The sequence below is a fragment of the Falco peregrinus genome, chromosome 3 (assembly GCF_023634155.1).
Source record: "Falco peregrinus isolate bFalPer1 chromosome 3, bFalPer1.pri, whole genome shotgun sequence".
NCBI classification, from domain to species: Eukaryota; Metazoa; Chordata; class Aves; order Falconiformes; family Falconidae; genus Falco; species Falco peregrinus.
This window is the reverse complement of record NC_073723.1, coordinates 34,878,549-34,905,927: the sequence shown is the minus strand read 5'-3', so window position 1 is coordinate 34,905,927 and position 27,379 is coordinate 34,878,549. Positions and strand designations below refer to the sequence as shown.

The following is a 27,379-nucleotide window of genomic DNA, read 5'->3' as shown; positions in this document are numbered from 1 at the left end:
TTTTCAGTTTAAGCATCACTTATGGTAGGGAAGTGAAATGAAACATTCAGATCTGATAATTCAACAGACTTTGGGTCTGGATATATTAGGCTTGACACAAACCTAAAGCTTTATGTATTCCATAGTATGTCTAGGTCTTCCTTTGTTGTAAATGCCTGTCTGTAGAAGAATGAAGCTGCGTTAATTAGCATTGATAACATACAGCTGTGGTTGGCTTCAGAGGCAGCAGGTTGGCCAATGTAGATAAGGTGCAGGTGTGGCTGGTTCTGTTAAGGGGTTGAGAGCCAGTGAAGGAAGAGCAGCCGAGGAAGAAGAGGTGAGAGAGCAAGAAGCAAGAGAAGGGAGAGCGTGCCCTGAATGAGGTGAGATGAGGAGAAGGCAGCAGAAGGGCTGGTATGAAGAGTATGTTGGTATGAGATGGGAAAAGAACTTGTTGCAGCTTGATAGTTTGGAGAGTGCTGTGACACCTGTCTTCCAGACATTTAATAATTTTGGACTGCAAGTGCTCTTCTGAAAATACAAAACAGTGAAAATGAAAATATGAACCACCATTACTACAGCAGTAGTAATTTGCAAAAAAATACACTGAAACAGTAAGTGTGAGTGGTATCCATTTCTGTATTGTGCTGTTGTTCTGAAACTTTGCAACAGCAAGAGAAATGTCCATCTTGCTTACAGTTTCTGTTCCAAATGTTTGAGCAGAAGATTCCAGCTAGCATGCTTATCTATCAATTGCAAGCTGTTTTCCCTGCTTTTTCAGGTGCCAAAATTTCCAGCTGCCCAATATCCTATGGTGAAAATCTTCAACTTCCCCTGGCAGCTTTTATGAAACAGCGAACATCATCGTTATAAAAACCTTATAGCAGATCTTAAGCTGAAAATGCTGGAGACAATCTAAATCCAACTGAATAAAAACTTAGGGGATGGCTGCTGGTTTGAGTATTCATGTTCTTTCTCATTTAAGGAGAATTCTTTTTTTCCTTAAAAGATCTGTGGTGGGTTTTTGTTTTTTTTTCCAGAGTTGGTAGAATTGCGAAGCCTCAATTGCACTGAGGACGTTTCACTTCAACGGCCCCAGGCTTGGCTGTAAGTATTTGTCTTTAGGAAAAGCGACAACAGAACCCAATGTGGTGGTGTTGGCTTCAGGAATGTTAGGAACTGGGGAATTTACCAAATTTCTCAACTCTAATAATAATAATAATGTAAACAACACCTGTAAAGACAAGGATACAAAATATGCATGGAGGGGTTGTTTGTTTCCTGTTTGGTTGGTTTCTGTTATTTCTAGGCTGCTTGCACAGGGGATTTCTCTCCAGTGGCTGAGCTCATCAGGTTTCTATGCACACAGAACTCCAATTCTGAGTCACTTATGAGCTATTTGAACTAAATAGAAATTGTTTTTTATTACTGACCAAGCAGAACTGTTTCCATTGTCAAATACGCAACATCTAATTGCAGAAAAGCTCTTTGTACTATGCTGTTTATGTGCTTAAACCCCGGCATTTTATTTTATTCTCTGTTACTCACTCTCTCACTTTGATTCTCAAATAACATTTTGAAACACATGAACTTTGGACATATGATGGCACTGTTGTGCCTAAACTAACTCTGATGATTACATGCCCCTTGCCACGTGTGGTTTTAAGAAAACTCCAAAAAGGAGTCTTTATAGATTTTTAAAGACAAGTTTTCCCAATAGTTCTTCTATTTTCACCTCATCAATGACTTCCAACCTCATTTATCAACAAATGGCTTGATCTCTTAATTTTTTAATATTTTCATTCATTTCGGGCACTGCTTTTTCTTATCTGTGTTTTCGAAAGTGTAGGATGAAGTACTTGATATATTTTTTCTTGTTTTTAATTGTTTGCTCTCAGCATAACTTATTTCTGATGACTCATGGAGGCTGATTCCAAAGCCAATATTCCTAAATTTGTTTTAGCAGAACTGTGGGCCTGCAAGTTTGTGTGTACAACCCAGTGAGTCTTTTGTAGCCCCTGGGGGCCCATAAAATTTTCAGTCCATCACTCAAGAACGATAATAGAGGTATATCCTGCAGGAAGCCAGATAGAAGGTTTCCTGCCTCCTATACCGGATCAGTAAATGGGATGCAAAAGGTCAGGGGATCTGGGAAGGACAAGCGAAAGGAAGCTGTGCCTTTTCATTTTCTAGCTAGCTGAAGCTGGAAGAGTTTGAATGGATTGTTTTTGCTTCACAGTCCTTGTTTGAAAATAAAAGCCAGCTTAAAATAAAAAAGTTTGAGGATTAATGGCTCTCAGAAACTTTTGCTCGGTTCTTTGAGTCAGTTCATATGACTTCTGGTTTGCAGAGTCAATGGCAGTAACAGGCAGAGATGACTCAGTTTGCAGCAGTTTGCTGTTTGTTTTGCTCCGGAGAAACAAGAGGCAAGTATAAATAGTGCTTCTTTCCTCTTTAGTTCCTCATTAACTTCATGTAAAACTTTTTTTTATATTATTATTTTTCTACTCATGGAATACCCATCATCCTCTAGAAGCTTATCCTAGTGTTTTAGACATCTATAACTTTCCTGTGTTCCTCCTGTCCCTCCCTCATCACATGTAAAATTGCAGTATATGCCTACCTGGTAGGTTGTTGTGGAAAGTCCAGATCACTAGGATAATTTATATCTGTAACCACTGGAGTGTCATTGTCTGGCCAATGTGTTTTATCTGGTATCACATTGCTTGGCTGTAATATGACACAAACGATTACTCTTATAAAACTATCATGGAATTACAGAATGAGCCAGATATGAGTAACAGCTTCTCAGGAAGCAGTTAAAGTTACAGAGGACTACAAAGCAAACAAGAGTCAGCAATCTCATGATTCTGAAAGATGCCAGAGAACAGGAAGCATAAGTAGAAAAATGGCTTATAAGTGATCCTTCCACTCTTCCGAGCCAAAATACTGTGTCCATGTTTGAGAGCTGTGGTTAAAGGAAGGGAGACCAGCTGCAGGGTATCTAGATAAAAGGCACAGAAGTGATCACAGAGGAGGGATCACTTGTATTGAGTACAAAACAAAAATCTTTGCAGTTGTTTAGCAAAGGCTTACAGAAAAATATAAAAAACCCAGATTCTAGAAAAAGGAAAAGCTCTACATGTTTGGTTTCTGTGGTAGATTATAAACCAATTGGAAATATGGCACTCCCCTCTTGTCACCTGTAGTTTTTTGGTTGTGTCTGTATTCAGCCACTGCTGCCTGCTTGGCCCTCCAATTCTGGTTTCAACCGGGAATGACTGAAGTAGCTGTACACGTGTGATTCTCTGAGAAAAAGACCTGAAATGGAGGGAAAATTGCGTATCACCATCTTAACAACTGTCAACAATTCTCAATGAAGAACAAGGACTGATGCTTTTCAGAAACTGTTGTGACGAAAGACAGACAGTCCCCAACACACAATCCATTCAAGCAGGAGCTTGTGCTGGTCACTTTTATTCTGCAGCTGAGTGGAAAGAAGCAAAGGCAGCACACCTCAGTTGTTCCATCTGGAACATGGTGGAAAGTTCAGTTCCATCAAGTATAGTAATTCTTCCTATGTGTGAATCCATTTTCCACTTTCTTTCATTTTCTGTTTTACTTTTTCTTTTTATCCTCTAATATAGTGCAGTGTTTTAGGTAACCATGACCTTTATTAAAAGAGTAGCATGGCCTCTGTATGGCAGAGATCTGCTTTAATCTTTACTCCCTGAAATATTTTATTACAACAATGACTTCTATTTTGGATAGGAAATTCCCACCCTACAAAATAAAAACACAAAACACCTGTTGTTGAATTACACCACTTTCCTTGAGAATTTTTTTCTTTGTCATCTGTACATGTGCTGTTTCAGTGTGGTGTTAGATTTGCATATCTGTATTGTGGACAGGTTGTAGTCTTTATTTTAAGACTGTGTCTAAGCAGGGTGCACTAGATTCGTTTCTCAGAGATGTGCTGGCAACATTCCTAAATGCATTTCATTTGATATTTAATCTCCTGCAGTTCCTGTGAAATTGAAAGATTTTTGCTCTCTCCACTTATTTTCTTAGTGATATGAGTACCTTTTTCAATATGCTTCAAGCTTTTAGATTTCACTACGTGCAAAGAAGCTATTTTAGTATCCTGTTTAACCTCCTCTATGGAGGATAGCCCTTGCTTCTTAACACAGCCATATCGGTTTTAAGAGCAGCTTTTCTCACTTCTCCAGTTTTGCTTCAATTAACAAGCAATTTAATGGTGCAGAAATGGAAAAGTTAACTCTTCATTAAAGTTAACGCTCATCAAGTGAATTTCTTTTCCTAGGCTTCCCAGCCATGTCAGGTCAAGAGCTCCTCTGTAATACTTATTTTGATTTGACTTGTTTCCTTGTATTGTGTCTGAGCTCTGAGTAAGGCTTCAAAGTCACATTCACAGTATTTCTTTCCATTCAGGTTAAGCTCTGTGATAATCATTCTTAAATGTGTGGAAATGTAACTTTATCTCTCTGCAATGTTTTCTACTTACATGGTGAAAAAGAACACTAACGAGTTTCCTGTAGCTTTCAGAGATTAGTTATCATCTCAAAGCTTATCACTGGATACAAAGTGCCCAAACAATCTTGGCACAGTAGCCTCTATCTCTTTTTCTCAACAACCCAGAATTTCACAAAAAATGTAGTAGTGCAGTAAGAATTGTGAGGCTTTGGCCAAACAATATGAAAAAAAGGCCTTTTCTAATTCTTCCTAAACACGCTGGGATGCCAAGCCAGTATGGAACTGCTCAGTTCATTAAAAAATCTGAAGGAAAATATACCTGTAAGTATCAAGTTATTAAATCTTCTAGCCAAATATTTTTTTCCATTTGGGACCATCACATTGTACTATAACTGAGCTGTGTGGTTTTATTTTCAGCCTGGTTTCCCAAAGAACCAGTGCTTACGGGAATGAACTCTGTGCCTTTTGGTTCTTCATGCTAAGTTTTAAATCTGTTGGCCAATCTTAGGTAATTTATTAGGCAGGTAGTGAGAAAGACATGACATTTCTGCATTGCTATTTTTCGTCTCTGGTACCCCCTTTGGTTGCCATAACACATATCAGAAAATGCAATTTTTTTTTTTTTTTGGGGGTGGGGGAAGTATCTGTTCATTTATTTGGTATACTACCTGATCTTTTGCTCACTTGACAGAGAAATAATGACTACAATGTTCTATAATGACCATAACATTCCAAAGATAAGATTTTAGGCAAACAATGAGTTATTTTGGGGTGTCTGCACTAAAACAGACTTTTGAAAATCACAGTGTTCAGAGGGAACTGAATATCAGCCTTCTGATAGCCAGTCCTCAATAAATGTAACATTTAGAATTGCTAGAAACAATCTAAAAGTCTTAGCCAATGTTTGTAGAATACAATGCTGTAGAAATGTATAGAATTGATCCTTGTAACATTTTGCAAGCCTTTTTATAAAACAAGACTTCAGTGTTTTCAGTATTGCCAGAGCTGTTACCAGGCAGGAGTTCTCTCAGGCTTATTCTTTACCTTTCCTGTTTGCACTGTTAAATTGCTGACCCCGAGATATGAATGATTACAAAATTTTAGGATGGGTTTTGATTATTAATTTTAAGGACCTGTTCTGTCTTAAGTATCTTTCGTGAATGTTTTAGGCAATGCAAATAAGAGCAATAGGATTTAACATTGACTTACCTCTTACTACTTGACGATAGGAAATACTAGGGAATTATTCACAGCAGAATTAGCTCTTTAAAATTCCTAATTAGAGCCTTCTGAGTAAATTTGTAGTCTTTTTATATCTGATCAGTATCCATAATTTTATTCTGTAATTGTGAGGCTAGTTCTAAGATATACATTTTTAATGCAACTACTCTCCTTGTGCTAGATACTTAGTTAAATGTTTTACAAAGACTCAGAAAGGTGACTGGTTTTGATAATTTTTTTCAGGTTTTATACCTATAGTATTTTTTTCTAAATGCTATTTTTCTAGGTTTATATAATGTAAAGAAATGAGTAGAAATCTCATGCATATTGCAAATTCTAATTTAAAAAGTGTCTTTTAACGAGTTTTGTAATCAGAGAGATAAAAGAAGAACCTCAAAATGCCATATTAATGTATTGCTCAGTAGTAGTCTTGCCTGTTTCAGTAAAAGAATAAAAATACTGCCTATTTTTCAATTAAGAGTGATTAGCTAAATAATATTAAAAGAATGGCTTAAATAATGGACAAAATGAATAATTTCTGCTGAAGTAGCTGAAGCTTGAATAAAAAGTCAGGCTAGTTGCAGTAGAGGACTTCTGACTAACATCTTGGTATTGTATCTGACACTTGCACATAATTATCCTGGAAACTCAACAATGTCACTGCACTAAATGAAATTTATAAACTGCAGAGTAGATATAGGTCTATGATCTGATAAGTTCATGGAGGTTTGGGGATTTAGTCTTTAAGGGACACCCAAAAAAGTATTGTGAAAACAACAATGAAACAAAGTGCAAGGCACTCTTAATGTTCAGTTAGAGATGCAGTCTGATGATAAATCTGACAGCTCCTGAAAGATGTGGAAGTATAATGGTTTAGTTTTGAGAGCTGAAATGACCGGAATGTGGTATTTAATAATGTTTCCTTAAAATTTGGCTCAAGCAATAAAAAAATTCTTTCCTATTAAACATTTGTTTGTTTTTTGGTTTTGTTTTCTTTTTTTAATTTATGTTAATGTCATGTTCTAGAGCTTTGAGAACTTTGATCCACAGCACTGCTCTCTTTACCTCCACATTACTAGTCAGTCCTCCTCTTTGGATGGCATATCCAAGTCTGTAGTTTGAAGGCTACTTGTTTTGTCTTAGTATGATACTTTTTTGGTTTTGTATTAGTAGTGTTCTCCAACTCTACTTCTTCCATGACTTGGCGAATGTCTTTATTGGCACTGTACACTCAGGGATTTTTTTTCTTAATATTGTTCATGTTGTGTTTTTCATATATTTCTCTATGCATGACATTTTTGCATTTTAATTATGAACTTGAGTGTTGAATGTTTTTTCTTGACTTACATTTTCAAATAATCTACTTAAATAGTACAGAACACACATTTTGTAAAAAACCAGACAAAATCCCAAACAACATTTTATTTTTCTTTTTGAAGTAAAATATGCTACTACATTGTTACAGATCTGCTAATAAGTTGGGATTAACTTCATTTGATTTTATAAAATCATTTTAATAGAAATATAGAGGAATAAGAAATATATTTTAATGAAACTAGTAGTTGCACGACAAAAGCTGCAATGAAATCCTCTATACAGCCCTGCATCAAGGCTAAAAGAATAGGTCAGGATCACCTAGTAGGAATAATTAGAACTTAGACAATAGACTCAAGATTCAAGATAATTGGATACAGTATTTACAGGTAGACTGGGAGACGACATTGAAATGTCAGAATGTAGAATTAATGGGAACTGGGGAGAGTCAACTGGAACAACTTATAGTTACCTGCCAAGAAACCGTGAACTTTAGTAAAAGGTAATTCCGGCAGGGGGAGATTGCGACCACCGACTCATATACCACCTACCCAAATTGTACCCCAGACCCATTTATAGACTTTTCAAACCTTTACTGCACAGAATCGGATATGGGAGGAGGGTATGTTAATGATTTTCGGGGAATATTATTATTATGCATGAATATTTAATGAATATGAATAAGTTCTATATATGGTATATGATTTTGAAGCTTGGTGTGCGTTGATCGTGAGAGGACTCACTCTCGCACCCGGCCGTCAATAAAGAAGTGTCTGCTTATCTGCATCACATTGGTGTCGATAAGTTCTTCATTCCGAGATTTCGGTAACAACATTACATAGTGTGAACTACTGAAAACACATTTAAACCTAATTTTTGGCTTAGTCCTTTCTTAATAAGCAAAACTAACAGACATCTTCCAGTAAATTAATCCAGCCTCCCTAAACCAGGGTCCCTGCTTCAGCAGAATTCTCAAGTGTCTGCCTAATTCTAAGTGCTGACAATTCACATGTCCTCAGTTATACATCTTGTTATAGACCTACCTGGGTGAGGGGCCAGCTGAGGTCTTGCTGTCGAGTTTTGTCTAGTCTGTTAAAGGCAACAGAAGGGACTACAGTATATGGTTTCTTGAGAAGGAAAAATTCAAGTACCTGCTTGTTCCCCATACAGCATTGGCCAATTTACAGGCTTATGCATCAGAAAGATTTCTGCTTAGTCTTCTGCTTTGGATGATATGATATAAATATGCATTTTTAAATAAGCTGATAACAGTAATTTTGTGACTGAAGTGAACTGAAAAAAATTATGTTTACTTGGTTTAAGGTAATTTTGTAATTGATTATTATATGTTAAAATATTGTATTCCACTCTGCCACATTCACAAATTCTGTCGTTAAAACCTCTTGCAATTATTTATGCAAATATTTTAATAAAAAAAGTAAATTTTGTTAGTCAAATTGTTATTCAAGAACCACATTACCGTTTTAACAATCATTTGTTACAGTCATGAATAACAAGCAGTTTAATCATATGGTGAGTTGGAATACTTACCTACTGTCTTACTTAGTGAACGTGTTTTGTTAGTGTTACTTGATATCTGATACTCCTCAGAAAAAATCAAAGCAAATCAAACTTCTGATTCTATTCTTTGTAAATTATTTGCCTTTCTGCTTCAAGCTAGCTAGCTCTATTCTTAATCTCAGAGTAACTACTGCATAAAAAAAAATAAACCACGAGGAGTCAATATGCTTTGTTGCATATTTGTGGTCACTCTCAAAATAATTTCTTGCAGAAGCATAACCATAATGAAATCCTACGCAATTGCTTACTAATGACTTCCCAGTAAAAACTTCTGGGAAGATCATAAGTGTAAAGGTTATTTCCAGCAAGTATTTCTTTATTTAAAGTTGACATAAGAGACTATTTTTCTTGTTTCCATCCTGCCTTTTTGGTGCATTTTGTTTGTTTGTTTTAACATGTTCTCTGGCTAAGAAAAAATGTTATAATTTTACAGACTGCAAGAAATTCATTTCAATGTGTAAAAGGGCCAGAAGGCCTACTATATATGTCTTAAGCCACACTTTTGTCTTCCTGTGAGTGATTAATGAGGCAGTGAGAGGTAGACTTTCTGCCCTAGCTCCTATGTACAGTGTATTCACCATTAGCAGGTGATTCTATGTAAACAAATCAATGGTTGTTGCAGTATTTACCTAGTCTTGTCCCTAAGCACTTGAAAAGAGGGCTGGGCATGTAGTTTCTGTTGTTTTCTGTGTTAGCCTGTTTCAGAATGATAGAAAAGTAAGCCAGGGAAGGACATTAAGAGGTCATGTAGTTCATGCCAGATGGCAGGATTAAGTATACTTAGGTCATACCACAGTATGTATAACCTTTTGCTAAAAAACTCAAAGAGAGATTTCGTAGTGCCTCTAGAATACCTATTGCTACATTTCAGGGAGGGAAAAATTCTCCATGCTATCTAACATAAATCTTTTTTATTAATAATTATGCTGATTCCTTCTCGTTCTACTTCCAGGTACTTGGAAAACAATTGATTGTCCTTCTCTTAATGACAGCCACTTAGAAGATTGTTTAGTCTATCAAAGAAAAGACTGAGGAAGGAAGGACATTGATAACAAAGTCCTTCAACTTCCTTAGAGGTCATTTTTCTAAAAGTCTAACTGTTCTTCTAATGTCTTCCATGGAATCTTTCCAATTTGCTCTTCTTTGTATTAAAATCCCAAATCTGGAATATAGACCTCAGTTGTTCTCTATAGCCCTATTACTTTACTACCAATTCTCAATTTTATTTTTGTCTGGTTTATTTCTTCTTATTTTTAAGTAAACAGAATTACTTAATTTCAATCAATTTGTGAATTTCATATTCTAAAAGATTAGTATTATTCTATTAGCATACTTCCAGACTCTAAACTTGTTCCTCAAAGTGTTCTCTTTCTTTTGGTTTAGTAATCTCTTGACTTTGTTAGAACTGCAGCCGCGATTGACTACTAATTTTAAGACAAAATCTCCACTCTGTCTATGTGTATTTTTTAGTGAAGAAAGAAAAGGGAGAGAGTTACAGCTCTCTGAACTGCACAAAGTTGAACGTGGTGAACATCAAAGCAGCTGATAAGCTTTGTATGTCATGTTTGGAGGGTAAAGAGAGCAAAGATCTGTTTTGTAACTTTACTTTTGTGCTTCTGGTGTGTTAATAGTATTTAACTCATCCCATTTTCAATCCTAAGAGGAGTCTTGAGAAATGAAGATCGGGGTCCACAATATTCATATCTTCCATAATTTTATAAAGAATTTATTTTTATTTGGTTTTGCCAATATGGGTCTGAAAGCATAATTTTCAATATGTAAAGCATCCAGACTGAAAATTTTGACTTGAAAGATGAAAATTCATCTTTGTTCCATATTTAAATGACAGTGTAGGGCTGTGTTAAGTTTGGGGTTTTTGCTGCTTGGTATATACTTTTTCCTGCTTTTTAAAAGTTTTAATGTTTGTACACTTATCTTTCAGAGCACTGCTTTTGTTCACTAATTTTTTTGCTCTTAGTCTAACCTTTTGCACCATGAGTACTATCAGAGCACACTGTTATACAAATTCTGGTGTCTAACTATAAAATCTAATATTATTTAATTAACTTAAAATCAGAGTACTGAAATAATTTTCTCATGATCTGATCTCTGAGACTGATGAAGTACCATCATATTTGCATGAGATGTCACAGTTATCTTATGCAGTAGAGCTTTGTGGTATTTTACTTTCCTAACGTGGACTTTTCTGTGTCCTTCTCTGCCATATTGGCATATAGTAAACAAGTCAAGATCTGCTGAATGTATGTTCCCCTTTTTATTGGTAGATTTTCCATTACATTTATATTTCATATTTGGATTAATTTATTGTACTTAATGTTAGTTGCTTAGTGCTCACATCTGCATGTGAGCTAGTCCCTCCGGGCTAGATTTATAGTATCTGTAGAGAGTGGAGTGTTTGGCTGAGTCGAAGTAATTTGTCTAATCCTAAAGCAAATACCCAGAACGGGTTAAATGTCCAAACCTTAAAACTGCCCATCTTTCAAAATTAAGTGGGGTGAACCCTAACCATTTTTGGGTTTTGTATCTCTGGATTCACGTCATGTCATCTAATAGCTTATTTGTTGCATAGTCAGTGAATATATGTTCAGATTTCTCATTACAAGGGAAGAAATAACATGAGCCATATTCTGAAAACTAGTCCAAGGAAGGATTGTCACTATACCTGTCAAAGAGAAGGAACTCCCCTTTATCTTGTTGCTTTAAGGGGAATAGGAGAAGAAAGGGAAAGGGTAACAGGGAGATAAGCCTTAGTGAAAATCCCTTTACATTTTGACCCTGTTTTCCTCAGGCAAGGAAATATTGAAATTTGCATTTATACTGATTAATCAAATTATTCCACGTAAATCCCTGTTTAACCTCAAAGAATCCGTAGTGCTCTAAAGAAGTGCTGACACAAGCTGATTATAAGTAGTTTCTCAATATGTTGTCAAAGTAATTTTTGTATAGATATATCATAAAGACAATTTTTCCCAGCTTCCTTGCAACATCAGACAAATGTTTTTAAAATCATAGAATCATAAAATCATTTAGGTTGGAAAAGACCTTTGAGATCATCAAGCCCAACCATTAACCCAGCACTGCCAAGTCCATCGCTAAACCATGTCTTTAAGCACCACATCTATGTGTTTTTTAAACACCTCCAGGGATGGTGATTAAAGGCAAGGTAATCCTGCCTTGTTAGCATGTATCTTGCCTTGATAAAAGGGGTCCTGATAAACACTAGATATATGATCACAACTATTTCTTCCATAAAGATTAGGTTTGTTTAATATGATTGTTCTTGGCAAATCAGTGGTTTTTGTTGTTCATCTCTTTTTAAAATTAATATGTTTAGGGGAATATGAGGCATACATTAGGGAATCTGGTTTTCTGGAATTGTTGTCAAGATTTGCATTATCATTCATTAGGCAGGCACTTGTTTACAGAGGCCTATAGCGAGCTGACTGCTCTACTGAAACTCTGCTCAACAATTAAAGTTTGGACTGAAGGTTCAACTGTCCAGACTGATTTCTTGTAGCAGTCTTATTGCCTAGCCCAATTGCTTCTTTTCACAGAGTAGCCAGTCATGCTGTCTTACACTGTTCAAGGAATGGGTGTTGGCTGAGCCTCTTTTTTTCTCTTCTTATTTAAATTATTCACAAGTATAATTTTTGGAATGTTAAGAGCAGAGTGAATTCTGGAGGACACCAGTTAATGGTCCTTTGTTATATGTAGATGTTGTAGAAAAACATGGTGTTAGCTTAAGTTTGACAAAGATAGCTTTTTGCATCCTGGGTGCACTCTACAGTGATCTCCAGGAGAGAAAAGTCCTTTTGGATTTCCCAGATGTTGGGAAAGCCCTGTAAACTTCAGGGTTGTATTTTGAAATATATGCTATAAGAAGAACTTTTAAATATGAAATATGTAACAATTATTCCATAATTATTATTAAAAAATATTTCCAAGATAACGCACCTGTTGCAATCTCTTTAAATCTCTTCAGTGGGGAAAAAATAGCATACGCATATTGTGGTAAAAATATATTCACTGATGTGCCTTCTACTTTACCAATAAAATAAATATCTGGAAAAAAATGAGATCCCAGAATTGATAAATTAATCAAACATAAAAACAGTATGATAAGACAAGTGTTTCAGCCATAAATTGGAGAATTCACTGGAATCCCTGTGGAAAGATGTCTTTTCTCTCAAACTTGTGCAATACAAATTTAAAACCTTTCTACTGATATTTCACCCTCTTGAAAAAACTTACTAGGGGAAGGGATGCAAGTTATTAACTGGTAAACAATAGAATAGGTAAACATTCTTAGTAATTTCTAAAAGCAATAGGATTCCAGGAAGGGAACATTAGCATCTGCTATATCAGTCTTATTGGTACATTAAACAAGTGGTTTTTTGCCCTTGGCTACTTAAAGCAAAACTGCCCAATTTTGTCAACTGCAAAATGAAATTGTCTATTTTTTTATTGATTCAGAAATTTAACAAAACTTTGTATGCTTTTTAAAACTATCACAGACATCACAACTGTGTATTGAAATTTCACACATTACTTTTACATGAAGATCTTCAGAGTTATGATTTATGATGTTTAACTTAGATGAAGTTTGCCGTGATTATTTCAGTAACCCCACTTTGTAGTCCAGCAAACTTGTTACTCAAGCTGTACCCAAGAGAAAGATTTCCGAGCAAAATGTAAAATGCTTGGAGGATTTGCTAGTGATTTTCCCCCCCTATGTGGTCAGGTACTGTTTCCCTGAGAAAAGGACACAAGTCCACTATATGGAAGGTGTTGTTCAGTTTTGATTTATTTCTGAGGAGATTTGGACCATCCTTTTGCTCAGAAGAGAGCCCATGCCGTCAGGCTACAGACTCTTTGGGGGCCGTGAAGAAAGAAGAGGCATGGAAGTGATACAAAGAATGCCTCTTGGTTTCCACAGCTGCTGTTGCTCTATTTTTATATGAATAATAAAACTCTCAGGAACATAAAATGTCATTCTCCCTGCTGAGAAAATGTTTTAACTATAAAACTGAATTGATATACTTTGTCTTAGGCTCACAATATTTAGGGAGTCTTTCCTGTAAAATAGGACTCAAAGGAAGGGAACATAAGGAGATTTTCTTTCAGTCTAACGTCATACACCTGGTAAATGAAAGAAAATCCAAACGGTAAGTTTGAGTCAGCAGAGGATGCTTTTGAAACAGTATCTGATACTGTTATCCTAATTTCCCTGCCAGTAGAATGTGTTTTATTCAGTCTGACCTTTTCACTTTCTATGAATTTTTTGCATTTCACTGAGCTAGATATCAAAAATATGGAGACTCACTGCTTGGTATGAGGGAGCCCTGGAATCTAGTCCTGTGGTACCAACTGCTTGGTGGTTTATTCAAAGCAAAATAGAATCGTGCAGGGAAATTGATCTCCTAACAACAGTCTAAAGGCCTAATGACATGATGACTAGAGAACTCTCCTGGCATGTTGAAATTGTAGGTTTAAATGATTTGATGGACAAGTGGCACGAACACAGAAAACCAAACCTTCTTCTTGGTGAGCATCTTTCTTCTTAAGAGTGCAGAGGATCAAAATGCTGTCTCATATCGGATCAAAACATTCAGTAGGGAGAGTTCAACATGTCAAATTCAGAACCAAACAATTTCAGAACAGGAAAATAGAACAGAAAAATATTCAGGTCTCGTTACCCTGCTACAAGGCAGCACAGATTGACCTGAAGTGCACCTTGCTTTTTCATAAGACTCAGAATAGTGACAGACCCACTTTCAGTCAGTCTGTCTCAATCAGCTTTATTGTAAAATATTTTTCCCAAACATGAGGACAGGTCATGGAGGAAAACAAATGAACGTTAGAGAGAGATTTGGCCTCTTTATTTTGAATGCCACATGTTGTTCTAGCATTATTAATTATTTACTTCTCTGATTATAAAACTTCCTTTCTTCATGCCCACTGACGCATCTCTCCATCCAGAAAGAAACCTGTCAGTATTTCAACAAACAAGAAATATTACATTTAAATACCTTCAGCTGTACAAGACATAGCCCAGCAGCCAGAAATAATGTATTGTTTCTATAATACACATTACTTTTTATTTGTGTCTTAAGGAGGAAAAATTAAGAAAGGATTATTACAGACACACTTTTCAACTCTAGTAAAAGGACCCTTTTAAGGGTTTATAAGATAACGAAAGGGAAGTAGCCTCTTCTCTGTTATTTGAAATATCTGTTACTGTTTGTTTGCTACTTAAATACTCACCCTTCCATGGAAAATTGTCCTCCTTTTCAGCAGTTTGCAGCCAGTATTCAGTCATCCAATTTCTATTAATGTCTCAAAAATGGAAATATTTTCAAGGTAGCTTTTTATACTGAATTAAAAGAATTAATACACAAATAGTATCATATAATGGTTTAGGTTGGGAAGGACCTTTGAAGATCTTTTAGTCCAGCCCCCCTGGCAGAGACATCTTTCACTAGGTCAGGTTGCTTAAAGCCCCATCCAATTCCAATGAAAATCTGAAAGTACTGCCTATTAGTGCATCCTAAGCCTGAGGGTGTGAGATGTTGACCACCTGCAACCTACCAGTTCTTCTGCCTTTTTCCTACCTGCTTGGGTCTGACTTCTGATCTGATAAACTATTAATAAGCAGGAACCAATCTGTTTCACTTTACTGGTGTCCACACTCTGAAACCTCTCTACTTTTGTTAATGGAAGCCTTGATTTGTTGAAAGTTGCACAGTTTTAGTGGCAATATGCTTCTCTGGGAGTTCAGAGATTGCTGTCTGGTAGTTTGAATGGGAAAGGAACCCACAGCTGCTGGCTGCTCCTTCCTGGCCTAAAGACGAGGTATGTCCCATGCATTCCTTACAAATGCACGTGGCATGACTTCCTTTCTGGGTGGAAGACAGCTCAGAAAGGATAGATACTCAATTATCACTAAAAAGGGTGTGACTGAACAAAAATTCTGATGTGCACTGAAAAAAATCCTCACTTTTCTCTCCAAACTAAATTGTGCAGTTTACTCTCTCCTTTGGGAGAGCAGCCAGAGAAAAGGGAGGTGTATCTCCCCCTCAGTCTTATCTCCCCAAAAGCCTTACCTTTTTTCACCCTTTCCCATTCCTCTTTCAGTTACTATTCCTGGCCATGGAAGAGGCAGAAGGAGAAAAGGCTTTTTGTGGGGAAGGCAAAAGATCAAGAAATAGGGAGGAGGAATATAAATCATGGGTGTAATTGTTCTGGGGATGGTGTTGAACTGTAGTGTGTGTACATTTTTTAATTCTTCCTCTCTGACCTACAACATTTTTCTTTACTGTCACCCATAAACTCAAGACAGATGTTTGAGTGTATATGCTCAAACAAGAAAATATGTACTTGATTCATTCTTATGACCTGCCCATGGACACTGATTAATATGAAATGGTATCTTATAATGAAATACAGCTGCAAAAGAAGTGTAAATAAGTAATGATAAATTAATATTTTCAATGTCTTTTTTTACTGTCTGCCTCTAAAAAAGTCAGATTCAAGACTGTAAAATGTGAACTAGTGAGTGATGAGAAAGAATGAAGAATTACTGGGAAGGCCATGCCATCAAAAGTTTCAGCTAACCAGCTTCAGAGGCAGAAATGTGTAAGAGCTGATCTCTGAAGACAATTGCATTTAATATTTGTGAAGCATATATCTAATACATATATTATGGTAATCCTTTAAAAATTGGTAATTCCATACTTATTGCAGAATGTGGATGGTATGTGTTGTAAACAACACATGGATCATCACTGAATGGTAATAAACCGAAGCGTTTCCAGCAGCATGCCTACTAGGTACTGAATGAAATGAAAGGTCCTGCGAGAAATAATGTTATACTATAAATGAAAGTCTTCAATTGCATGACATTAATTACCTTTAAGCTATGTTTTGCATAGAAAAGCTTGAATCAAGGCTGCCTGGGAAGCCTGAATTTTTGTTTTCTAATGTTTTGATGCTTGAATTGCCGTGAATATGTTGCAAGAATGCAAATACGTTTCATTACACTTACTAAAAAATTTAATCTGTAACTATGCTAACATCAGAGTTAAGGCTGTCACATGGAAATTGCTACCTCAGATTTATAAATGGGTTCTCCACGGAAGAGCGTACAAAAATAAAAGTAATTTCCAAATTAATCTTAACTCTGTGTTCTTGCTTAAGAATGGCTGTAGAAGCTACATATCTAGCTGTGTAAGTATTCTGATTACATATTAATTTTAAATAATGTTTTGGGCTATAACTTTATAGGAAAACTAGAAGCCTGAATATTCACTGCTTATGTATGAAAAGGGGACAGGAACAGAAGCAAAGCAGCTAAAATTGGTAGTCACTGTGGTCTGTAGTCAGTGTCTCCTGTGGTGTGAATTGCCAGTACGATTTGGTTTACAGCAGAGGAAATAGGATAAGCAATGGTATTCAGTCAGAGATAGTTCTGCTATGCTAAGGTAGTGATTTACTCACTGGGGAGAGATGAGAAGATTACAGCAGCAAGTGGAATTGGGGATTTATATTAATGTAGAATCCATACTGCACTACAAACTCAAAATTCATTGGACTGAGAATTGAGCATTTTCTCAAATTTTAGGAATTACCTCTTGTAAACAGTTTGCCTATGAAGTATTTTGATTATATTTAATGCTCTTGGTCTACTGAACCATGCCATCATATAAAATCAGTGTGACATACTGTGTAGCATCATTATAATACTGTCTAAGGCAGCTCACATCTATCTTTGATAAAAAGCTACAATTATCATCCTGCTCAGCAACACCAGTGGTTGTAGTGGGTAATGTGAGAGCAAGAACACCTGATACTACAATTGTATTCACAAGAGTGGACCCTTGAGCAAATTGCTAACCCTGCAGTTTTTAAATCTTCACCAGAATAGATTTTACTGCATATTTGAGGCTACAACATACAAAGGGCTTGCAATCCATCTGTATACAGGCAGTACTGCAGTAAACTGCAAATATTTGTTTATTGTTATTTATTCTTAAGCTCTTTACAGCTCAGCTTCATTATAAAGTATCAGTTTGTTTGACCCGATACCCACAGCAAGCCTATAATCTAAGCGGCACATTTTCTTTCAAAAGATTTCTTTCAAGATCTTCTAATCTAGCGTGGCAGCTTTTGGTACAGCCAGAATCCTGTGTTTAGATTGAGTATGTTTGCAGATAAAGTATTTTCTCAGCTTCTTAGTTTTCTATAATCAGGCTATTAGATGAACTCATTTGCTTAGTGTTGGAATATTAAATATTTCTACATCTGTTGTTCATATGTGCACATGAAGCCTTTTTTCTGTTATGGAAAGTAGCCATGAGCTCTCCCTTTCTCTTATGCTTTCTCTCCCTCCCCTCACTTTACATATGTTATGTATGTGAATATTTGGCAGAATGAGCCTAAAAACCATGTCAATGGAAAAAAGTGTTCCATTCCAAAGATATACAAAGTAGTACTATTATTTTGCAGGGAGGAAAACTTGAGGCTTCCTTCAGAAAAGAACCGTGAGTGCCTTACACAGCAGGAAGACTTATTTATTCTCACTGCTTTGCATTTAGAGACAGGTAATGGCTCCAGGTAAAACCTGTGACCCATCATTATAATATTTTTCCAGTTCTACAGTTGTTGCAAGGAGTTTTATTAATTCATATTATATATAAAACCATGCCTTTATCCTTGTGCCTCTCCCCTCCTTATATTTTCTATTTTGCTGGATTCTGTACATTAATTCTGCAGAAAGCCCTAGTTGTCAGTGCTTCTAGGGGCAGAGGGGCAACTGTATGATATCAGTACTTAAAAATACCCAACAAAACAAACAGAAGAACCTGTAACATTTTCAGAAACAGAGGTGGAAAGGATCCTTTGGGTGACTTGTGCTACTTAGCCAAACAGCAAACTATGGATTGAAACATGAATGTGGTCTAGATCCTAATTAGACAGTTCCTCCTATACTTGCTCTCTAGAAAATGAGCAATAAAATCAATACAGTAGTTTGAACACTATTTGTTTCTATATTACATTTGTTTTACCCCTCAAAAATAATAAATCTATCTTTCCAGCTTTTAGCATGCCACCAAGTTTTGACACAACTGAACTGAGCTGACTGGAAAGCAAACATTTTAATGCATGACAGGGGGGCTTACATAAAACTAAGATATTTGACTGCTATGCATGTGTTACTGGTTTGTTGGAGGTGATTGAAAACAGAGACTCTTTAAATGTCAAGAGTCAAAGGCTTTACATATTACAGTTAGCAGCCCAGTCAGATGACAGGGATGCTTTTCATCTGACAGGTCTCTAGACAGGAATGTTCTGTCACCCACAGTTACAAGCAGGTGAGTGCTGGAGGGTATAGATGATCTGCAGCCTTTGATACAGAAGGACTTGCTGATATGACTAGTCAGAAGCCATGAAAAATTAGCAGCAGGATACTTTATAGAAAACTCTGTTACAGAGTTTTCTGTTTCATCTATGGCCCAGGCTCTGGGCCTAAACGTGCACTTGCAAATGTGAGATCAAGTTATAGTATTACTTTTTTGCACTTGTAGGATCATGGACTGACACAAAAACTAGGAGAGTTATCTGTGGCTGGTGGTAATGGACACTATGTAGGGTAAGGATTGTAAAAGGAGCAAGTTCAGCTGTGAATGGTGTACTCAGTGCAAGTAGTTGAGGTCTCCGGTAGCAGAGCAACCTAGTCTCATTCATTGCTGCTCATATCTGCTTTTCATTCTGTACACACATCAAATAACAAAAAAAATCCCTCCTTATGTGGCAACTTATAATGCCTAGAGAACCCATTTATGTCTTGGTGACTGACTGAGATGCTCTTCAAGATGTTAGCTTTGATGTACTGTCGTTTGCAAATGAGTATTCTGGGGTGGAGTGCATGGCAGAGTCTATGAGTAATGGGGATAGGTTTTAGTGTCTCTGTGTGTCTTCTAATCCTTATTATTGTAGTACTCAAATATTTTATGATCAGGAAATGGCCTAAAATCTGTGGCCCTTCAGCCTGACAAAAGTGTTCCCTCAGAGCACGCATTCCTGCTTAGACCTGCTAGATGTCCTGCTGTGGAAGATGCTGGCTATGTCCACACCATTAAACAAAAAAGAGGACCATGAGCTAATTTCTGATGCTTATTAGCTCTTACCCTGATAACTGGTAGCTGTAGCAAAATTTTATTGGAAATTGTTGCCTGAAGTAGTCCAGAGTAGGGTCAGGGGTGGGTTAACTACTAAGCCATATGGGTGGTAAGGGGATCAGTGTCTGAGCTTGTTCCCTGAGCCTTTATCTAGAAATGTAGGTATGTCCCTGGATTCTGTCAGGGGATATTGACAAGGATACTAGAACCTGACCTGATCTGACCTGTACATGCATATGAATGCTTTTTTGTTGCTTTTGTTTTCTTTTGTTTTACCATTTTCATGTTTTTAACTTTTAATAACTCAAGCCAAATGTAGGTAGCCAGCAAGCTATTACACATTCTTTCCACTTTTTTGCTTTTAGACACAAATGTGCTTCCAGTATGAGCTAATACATTTAAAATTTATGTATTCCTAAAATGAATATTTTTTCAATTATAAATTTAGCAAATATTGTCTAAAATATTTTTTAAATGGTGTGTACTGCAATATTCAAAATATTCAAAAAGATGAGCAATTTTTATGTTACCAGCAACTCATTTTGTAGCAGGAATAGCCTTGGTTTTGTTTGATTTTCGCTTGGCAAATATTTGGCAAGAAAGATGCATCTGGATACAGTCAGTTTGAAATTAACCCTTAGTAGCTGTATGGCCTAAGCATATCCCTATGAAACTTCCTATGAGATCTTTCTGGATGTTGACAAAAGGTAATAAAAAATTCCTGTACTGTATGTTACCCCTAAATCTTCATAGGAATACACGACACTATGAGAAACTTAAAGATATAATTAGAATATGAAATTAGATAAGAACATTAAAAGATAAAAATTTAATACAAGAAAAAGCACAAAGGCAAAGGATTAAGAAATCTTTTCACAAGTGCCTTCATGTTTTTCCTGTCCATGAATATATGGGAAAGGTAATACTCAAGAAAATGTGATTACTCAGATAAGAGAAGTTCTCTCCTTCAGCTCTAAACGTGGGATTACTACTTCAAATCTAGATATAAACCATACTAATAATAATGTAACTATGATCAATTTATAACACAGCTTTCCACTGAAGTTGTAAAAACAAACCCAAAAGCACTAAGAACTTTTGTCTGCTCTGCTTTGTCATTCTCAAAGTTCTAAAACTCTCAGAAATCATTTTAAATTTAAGAGTCAAAAAGATAATTTTGGCTTGTCTTTTAAAAAAAATTACTTCTGTTTCAGCACATTTTTTTGTTTATGTTGCATCTGTAATCTCTTCACTGACACTGGTGAACTGTTTTTTTGTGTTTATCCTTTTGAACTGAAAACTCAAACTCATTCACTTGCCTTCCAAGAGCTGAGCTTTTACCTATATATGGCAAAAGATGTTAAGCTATCGATGAAAGACTAAGAGTTCATAACATCTGGAAATAGAAATTTGAGTATTATCAATGCTGTTTATGAAGGTACGAAGTGGACCAAATTGGAAATTCAGAAGTCAACTCGTAAAAGTATAGAATTCCAGTATGAAACCTAATTAACTGACTTGCAGCTTGCTTCAGAAAAAAAAAAGTCTGTATGCATGTTTGATCTTCTGGCAAGTGCTGCAGTATTAGATTGCTTTGACCACTGTATGGAACTGGGGTAGCTGCATATAGCTATGTATAGGTACAAACACACCTGTATAGAAAGCTAAATGGAAAATTATCGCATCTCCATTAAAATAAATATTGGGGTTAGTTACTTTTCATAAAGATGAAGTTGTGTTCTGACATGACATTCAGATGTTAGAAGCAAAATCCAGGTCAGCTAGATAAATGCTGGAGTGCATGCCTTTTTTTTGTTGTTGTTAAAAGTTTGACTAAAACAACCAATATATTTTGGGTTTTGAAACTCAGAGAAGAACTGATTTGATTCAAAGCCTGCTGTTTTCAATAGCAATGTCTCCAGTGAGCCCTATGGCTTGAAAGATGATTTGATATAAAAGTCCAGCTGAAGGAATTTTTACCAATATCAGGATAACACACAAAAAATATTTACTATTTCTTTCCAAAGCATTTTTTTGCATGTAAGACTTGATGGTATTCTTTAGGCAAGATTTTTATAAAAATAAGGAAATTGTTGAAACTTCATCCATTGCCTTTGTAGAACTAATCTTGAAGCTTATGTTGCCTTCTGTCAAGTTAACTTAGCAATGCTAAAGGTATTTCACATGCAAGAAATACTGGAAAGCAGACTAGCAGGAATGTTCTCTCTCTCGTGAAATTTACCTGCAGAAGTTTTGTTTCCTACCTACTGTATTACAAAGTTAATCCGGGATTCATTTGTATTTAAATCAGTGTACCTAGCTCAAATCAGACAGAAAAGACAAGACCTTCCACAGCTTCTAGGCTACCTCTGAGATTTCTGTTCCATGGGTGCTGAACACAAATCCTAGATACTTGGTCTGATAGTCACAATTTACAACCAACAGGCTCTCATCTCTTCTGGTTCAAATCCAGTGTGACTTTATGGGTACAGCACCTGACCATTCATGTTCAGGAGAGCTGCTTTCTGCCACCAGCTCTGATGCTGTCTCACTTGGTGACTACAGCCAGCTGTGTGCTGTAGTATTCCCACCTATAGAAGAGAAATAAAAATACTTAATTCCAAAGTGAAATAATTTCCTGCTACTATGTTTTTAGCTAAAAATGAACAGAATATTCTTTATTTTGGAAGCTTTCTTCCATAATTACAAGCGATAATTTTCAATAGCTGATGTAGATGTACCACTTCAGCTACTGAACATCTGTTCGAAACCTACAGGATTTAGTGGTTACTGAGGGGAATGGAAAATAAATGTAGACACTTGTGTATTAACAAAGCATGTGTAAAGTATTATAAAGTATATATAAATTTTTGCAGTCAAGTTTTCATTGACTCTGAACTGTTCCTCATACACATTTGGAAATGCAGGATGGTGCTTTTGAAAGTACTGAATACTCCACAGAAAAAAAATAATTTGCAGGATAGTAAATTATCATATTCACAAACTTCTTATTTCAGGAGGAAAACAGACAGTTTTCCAGAATTCTTTTGATAAAATCAAATATGCGTTTTGAAACAGGTTTTGCGTAATTTCAAATGGCCCTATGGGTAATACAGGTTAGCTATCACAAAAACATGAAAACTTCCTCTCAGTCTCCCCTTCTTCACCTTCCCTTCTTTCCCCCCTGCTTCCAAGAAGATTCACTTTCTGTGTTAGATTACAGTAAAAATTGTAGAATATGTAGAATCATAGAATGCTTTGGGTTGGAAGGGCTTTTAAAGATAATTTAGTTCCAACACCCTGCTATGGGCAGGGACACCTTCCATCATACCAGGCTCCTCAAAGCCCCATCCAGTCTGGCCTTGAACATTTTCAGGGATTGGGCATCCACAACTTCTCTGGGCACTCTGTTCCAGTGTCTCTTCACCTTCACCGTAAGGAAATTCTTCCTAATATCTAATCTAAATCTGCCCTCTTTTAGTTTAAGACCATTGTCCCTTGCCCTATCACTGCACACACTTGTAAAAAGTCCCTCTCCAGGTTTCTTGCAGACCCCCGTTATGTAGCAGGGGCTGCTGTAAGGTCTCCTCAGAGACTTCTCCAGGCTGAACAACCCCAGCTCTCTCAGTCTGTCTTCATAGGAGAGGTGCTCCAGACCTCTGATCATTTCTGAGGCCCTCCTCTGGACCCAATCTAACAGGTCCATGTGTTTATTGTACTGGGGACCCCAGAGCTGGAGACAGCATGCAAGGTGGGGTCTTACCAGAGCAGAGGGGGAGAATCACCTCCCTTGAGCTGCCAGCCACGCTTCCTCTTTTGCAGCCCAGGAGACAGTTGGCTTTCTGGGCTGCAAGCACACATTGTAGGGCCATATTGACCTTTTTGTCCACCAACACCCTGAAGTCCTTCTCCTCAGGGCTGCTTTCAATCCATTCTCTGCCCAGCCTGTATTGGGGGTTGCCCTAACGCAGGTGCAGGGCTTTGTGTTTGGCCTTGTTGAACTTTACAAGCTTTGCTCCGGCACAGCTCTCAAGCCTGTCAAGGTCCCTCTGGATGGCTTTCCTTCCCTTCAATGTGTTGACCGCACCACACAGCTTGATGTTGTCGGCAAACTTGCTGAGGGTGCACTCGATTCCCACTGTCCATGTCATCAACAAAGTTGTTGAACAGCACTGGTGCCAGTATATACATTGATCTGTTGACCACAACTCTTTGAGTGTAACCATCCAGTCATCTCCTTATCCACTAAGTGGTCCACCTGTCAAATCCATGTCTCCACTTTGGAGACATCCACAAGGATGTCATGCAGGACAGTGTCAAAAGCTTTGCACAATTCCATGTAGATGAAGTCAGTCACTCTTCCCTTATCCATCAATGCCGTAACCTCACCATAGAAGGCCTCAAATTTTTCAGGCATGACTTGCCCTTAGTAAAGACTTGTTAACTATCACCAATCACTTATTTCCCACGTGCCTTAGCATAGTTTCCAGAGGATCTGCTCCATGATCTTGCTGGGCCCTGAGGTGAGACAGACTGACTGGCTGGTAGTTTCCTCAGTCTTCCTTTTTTCCCTTTTTAAAATGGGAGTTACTTTTCCCAAAATAAGGGTTACACTTCCCCCATACAGAGGCTAAATGTGCATTTGTTTAACTATCTTATTTTTCCCAAGATTTAGGTTTTATCCACCAATGTGTTGACTGTGTGATGTATGGCTCTTAAAGTACAAGAGCATTATATGTTAGTATTAATGGTTTTCCTCTCAATGTAAAATACAAAGCAACTTTAGGAGCAGTAAGAACAGATGCAACACAAAAGGAAAGATTTTTAATTGTTTAAAGAGAAATTTAAATATGGTTTTAACTAAGGTTTTACATGAAGTTCTAAAAGTGTACAGGAACGTACTTTCTCATAACAGAAGGTAAATTGGTATGCCCATACCTATACCTGTAAATAGCTAGATAGCTCTTTTATTCATTTGATAGTAATGAATCTTCCATGTATGTCACAATTTTCCTTAGTGTGTTATTAGATATTTCATTAGGACAAATATTTCAACTAATTTGATTTTCTTAGAAGCAAAATTTTTGCAAGGGACTGTCACCATGTCTCAGAGTAGAGCCTATTGGATATAATTGAATGAGACCTACTTTTCTGCAAGCTTTGACAAGAACTGCCATGATATCAAATAATTATAGTCAATCACAGACACATCCATAAACTCTCTATTTGCCCCTGCTAAGCTCCAGTTCTAAGTGTACTCTTTGAGCTGAGATTATATGCAACCCCGCACTAGTATGATTCAAGACCAAGATTTTCTGCAGAAAAACTGAGAGAGTAAGCATCCAGGTTAAAAAAAAAAATATATGAAAAAAAAGCTGCTCGATGGAAAGGATGGCATTGAACAGAGCAGAATAATTTGAGACTTTACAGACTAGAAGAATAAAAGGCACTAAGTCCTAGAAAACTGGACGCCCTACAGTGTATTTCTTTTTAACTGTATGAAGATCTGAAATGCTTCTCTAAGAAGTTTGGAAAATTTCATTTTTCCTGGACTGAAACCTTGGGTGGGGAGACATATGACATGACAACGGGGCAACCTCATCTTCTTGCTCTTTTGCCCTCTACCAGTATCAGCTTCCCTTACCAGCCTTAACAGTAACAATATTTTATTATTCTAGACAAATTTCCTATCTAGGTACATCCAAATACAGATGTACATGTCTCATTTTGTTTAGTACATTAATGATCTAACTAGTGGACGAAATTCTTTAAATCCCAGTTGTCACTATATTTGCTAGAGAGACCACTGAGAACTAGTATGTTTGCGAAGTAGAACGCAAAGTAGATTTTAACAAGCCTGTGGAGGTATCAAAGCAGTCCAGTTTTTATGTCACAGAGCTCACTACAAGCTATCTTGAGCATCCACACACCACAGTGCAGACGTGCCCTTAACTAATGTTTGTATGTATAATATACTTTGTTAACACATGTTGTGCTGTATGCCATAGCTAGAGCAATTCCATTTCATAACAACATTAATATCTGTTTTCATTCCACCTTGGAACATGACCAAAACCTTTTGGAACACTGCAGTAGACACAGATTTATCTGAATCAATGTTTATGTGTCAAAATGTGGCTGTCATTAGGGAATTGGCCTGACATGGGGAAACCCAGCTTCGATTACACTGTTCCGTATGAACCAGGATAGACCGTTTTCTTGCTAGAACATGCTGGATCAGGCAGACTAAGGATCTGAACCTCTAGTTCCTTTAATAATCAGTATAATCCTCCCTCTTTCATTAAACTTGCTATTTCTTTGCAAAGCATTTTCTCTTGACTAAAAAGCTCATTTGATGAAATGTCATACAGTGAAAATGTGTTCCAGCCAAAATTACTCACCATACTCATAGCTTAGCTTGCAAATATGGCAGCTTCCACTTTACAAATACAGAAATTCATTGTCAGGTGTCAGGTGATATGCACAGAATCATGATAAAACTCGGTGACAAAAGCTGGTTTAGGACTGAGATTTGCTTGTGCTTTATATACTAGACCACAGTGTTATACGGATGAGCTATGTACTTATTCAGACCTTCTGTTTTTCCATTTTGTAACACATTAACAATGGAATGCATGAAATATGAAAACAATCAATACAAATAATAGAAATTATTACTTTAACTTCCCATATCAGAGGTATTACCATGATCACACGGAATGGGGTTGCTCACATAAGCCAAGGAACTCAAAAGCATGTGTGCCTCTCTCCTAAAGTAAGCCCTGAATTATATTTGGCAGTAAAAGTCTTTCCTGAAGTTTGGATTCTTGGCCCAAAACCCACTCCTAGATTCAAGTGCCCAAGCTGTCCTTCTTATATAATAGACTACAATCACTCTTCAGTTGGAAAGAGAAAAAAGACAGAGTAGGGATTAGGGATTTAGTAGGGATTAGATTTGTGGCTTGAGCACTCACTGAAAAAACAAGAACACCTTTATTGTATTCAGACTGGAGAGGTCTGGACCACAGTTCCCAGATCCCCAGTAAACCCAGAAACCACTAACCTGGAAGAGATACTAGGGGAATGCTGTCTTCATTTTCTCTGTTGATTGATACTTGACCACTACAGAAAGAAAATAATTGTTATGAAAGAGTAAGCAAGGAAAATGGAAAGGATGGCTTGCTTAAGCAAGAGAGGGTAGGAATTGGCAGTGTGAAAAATCCTGGGTTCTGCCTAAGCTTCTAATCATCTTTATTTAATTATAATTTTTTTAGTGCCTTGCTGCTGCAACAGGCTGTTAACCAATACAATTAACTTTTCTTCAGGAAAAAACATTAAATAAAAGTTTAGTTGATTAAATACGCTTTCTCAATTATTGTGAGAACAGATTTTTATTTTTTATCCCCAATACACTTTCCTGAAAAGAGTTCATCTTGCAGTGAAATATACCAGGAAGATGATCAGTTTGTTGTGCTTGGTTGCCCTACAGAAACCTCTGGGTCCTTTCAGCTGCTGTGAAAGTGCATAGTAACTGCTGGTCTTTTCTTGTTGGTATCTTCAGTCACACATAGAACCCAGCTTGGAGGAATTCT

At 36.8% G+C, this 27,379-nt stretch overlaps 1 long non-coding RNA gene across 1 annotated transcript; it reads left to right on the top strand.

Moving 5' to 3' along the window:
• The first annotated feature begins 268 nt into the window (after positions 1-268).
• Positions 269-27,379, top strand: LOC129784173 (uncharacterized). The gene is made up of 3 exons (XR_008746617.1): positions 269-362; positions 1,022-1,086; positions 27,277-27,379. It is a non-coding gene; the product is annotated as an uncharacterized LOC129784173 (long non-coding RNA).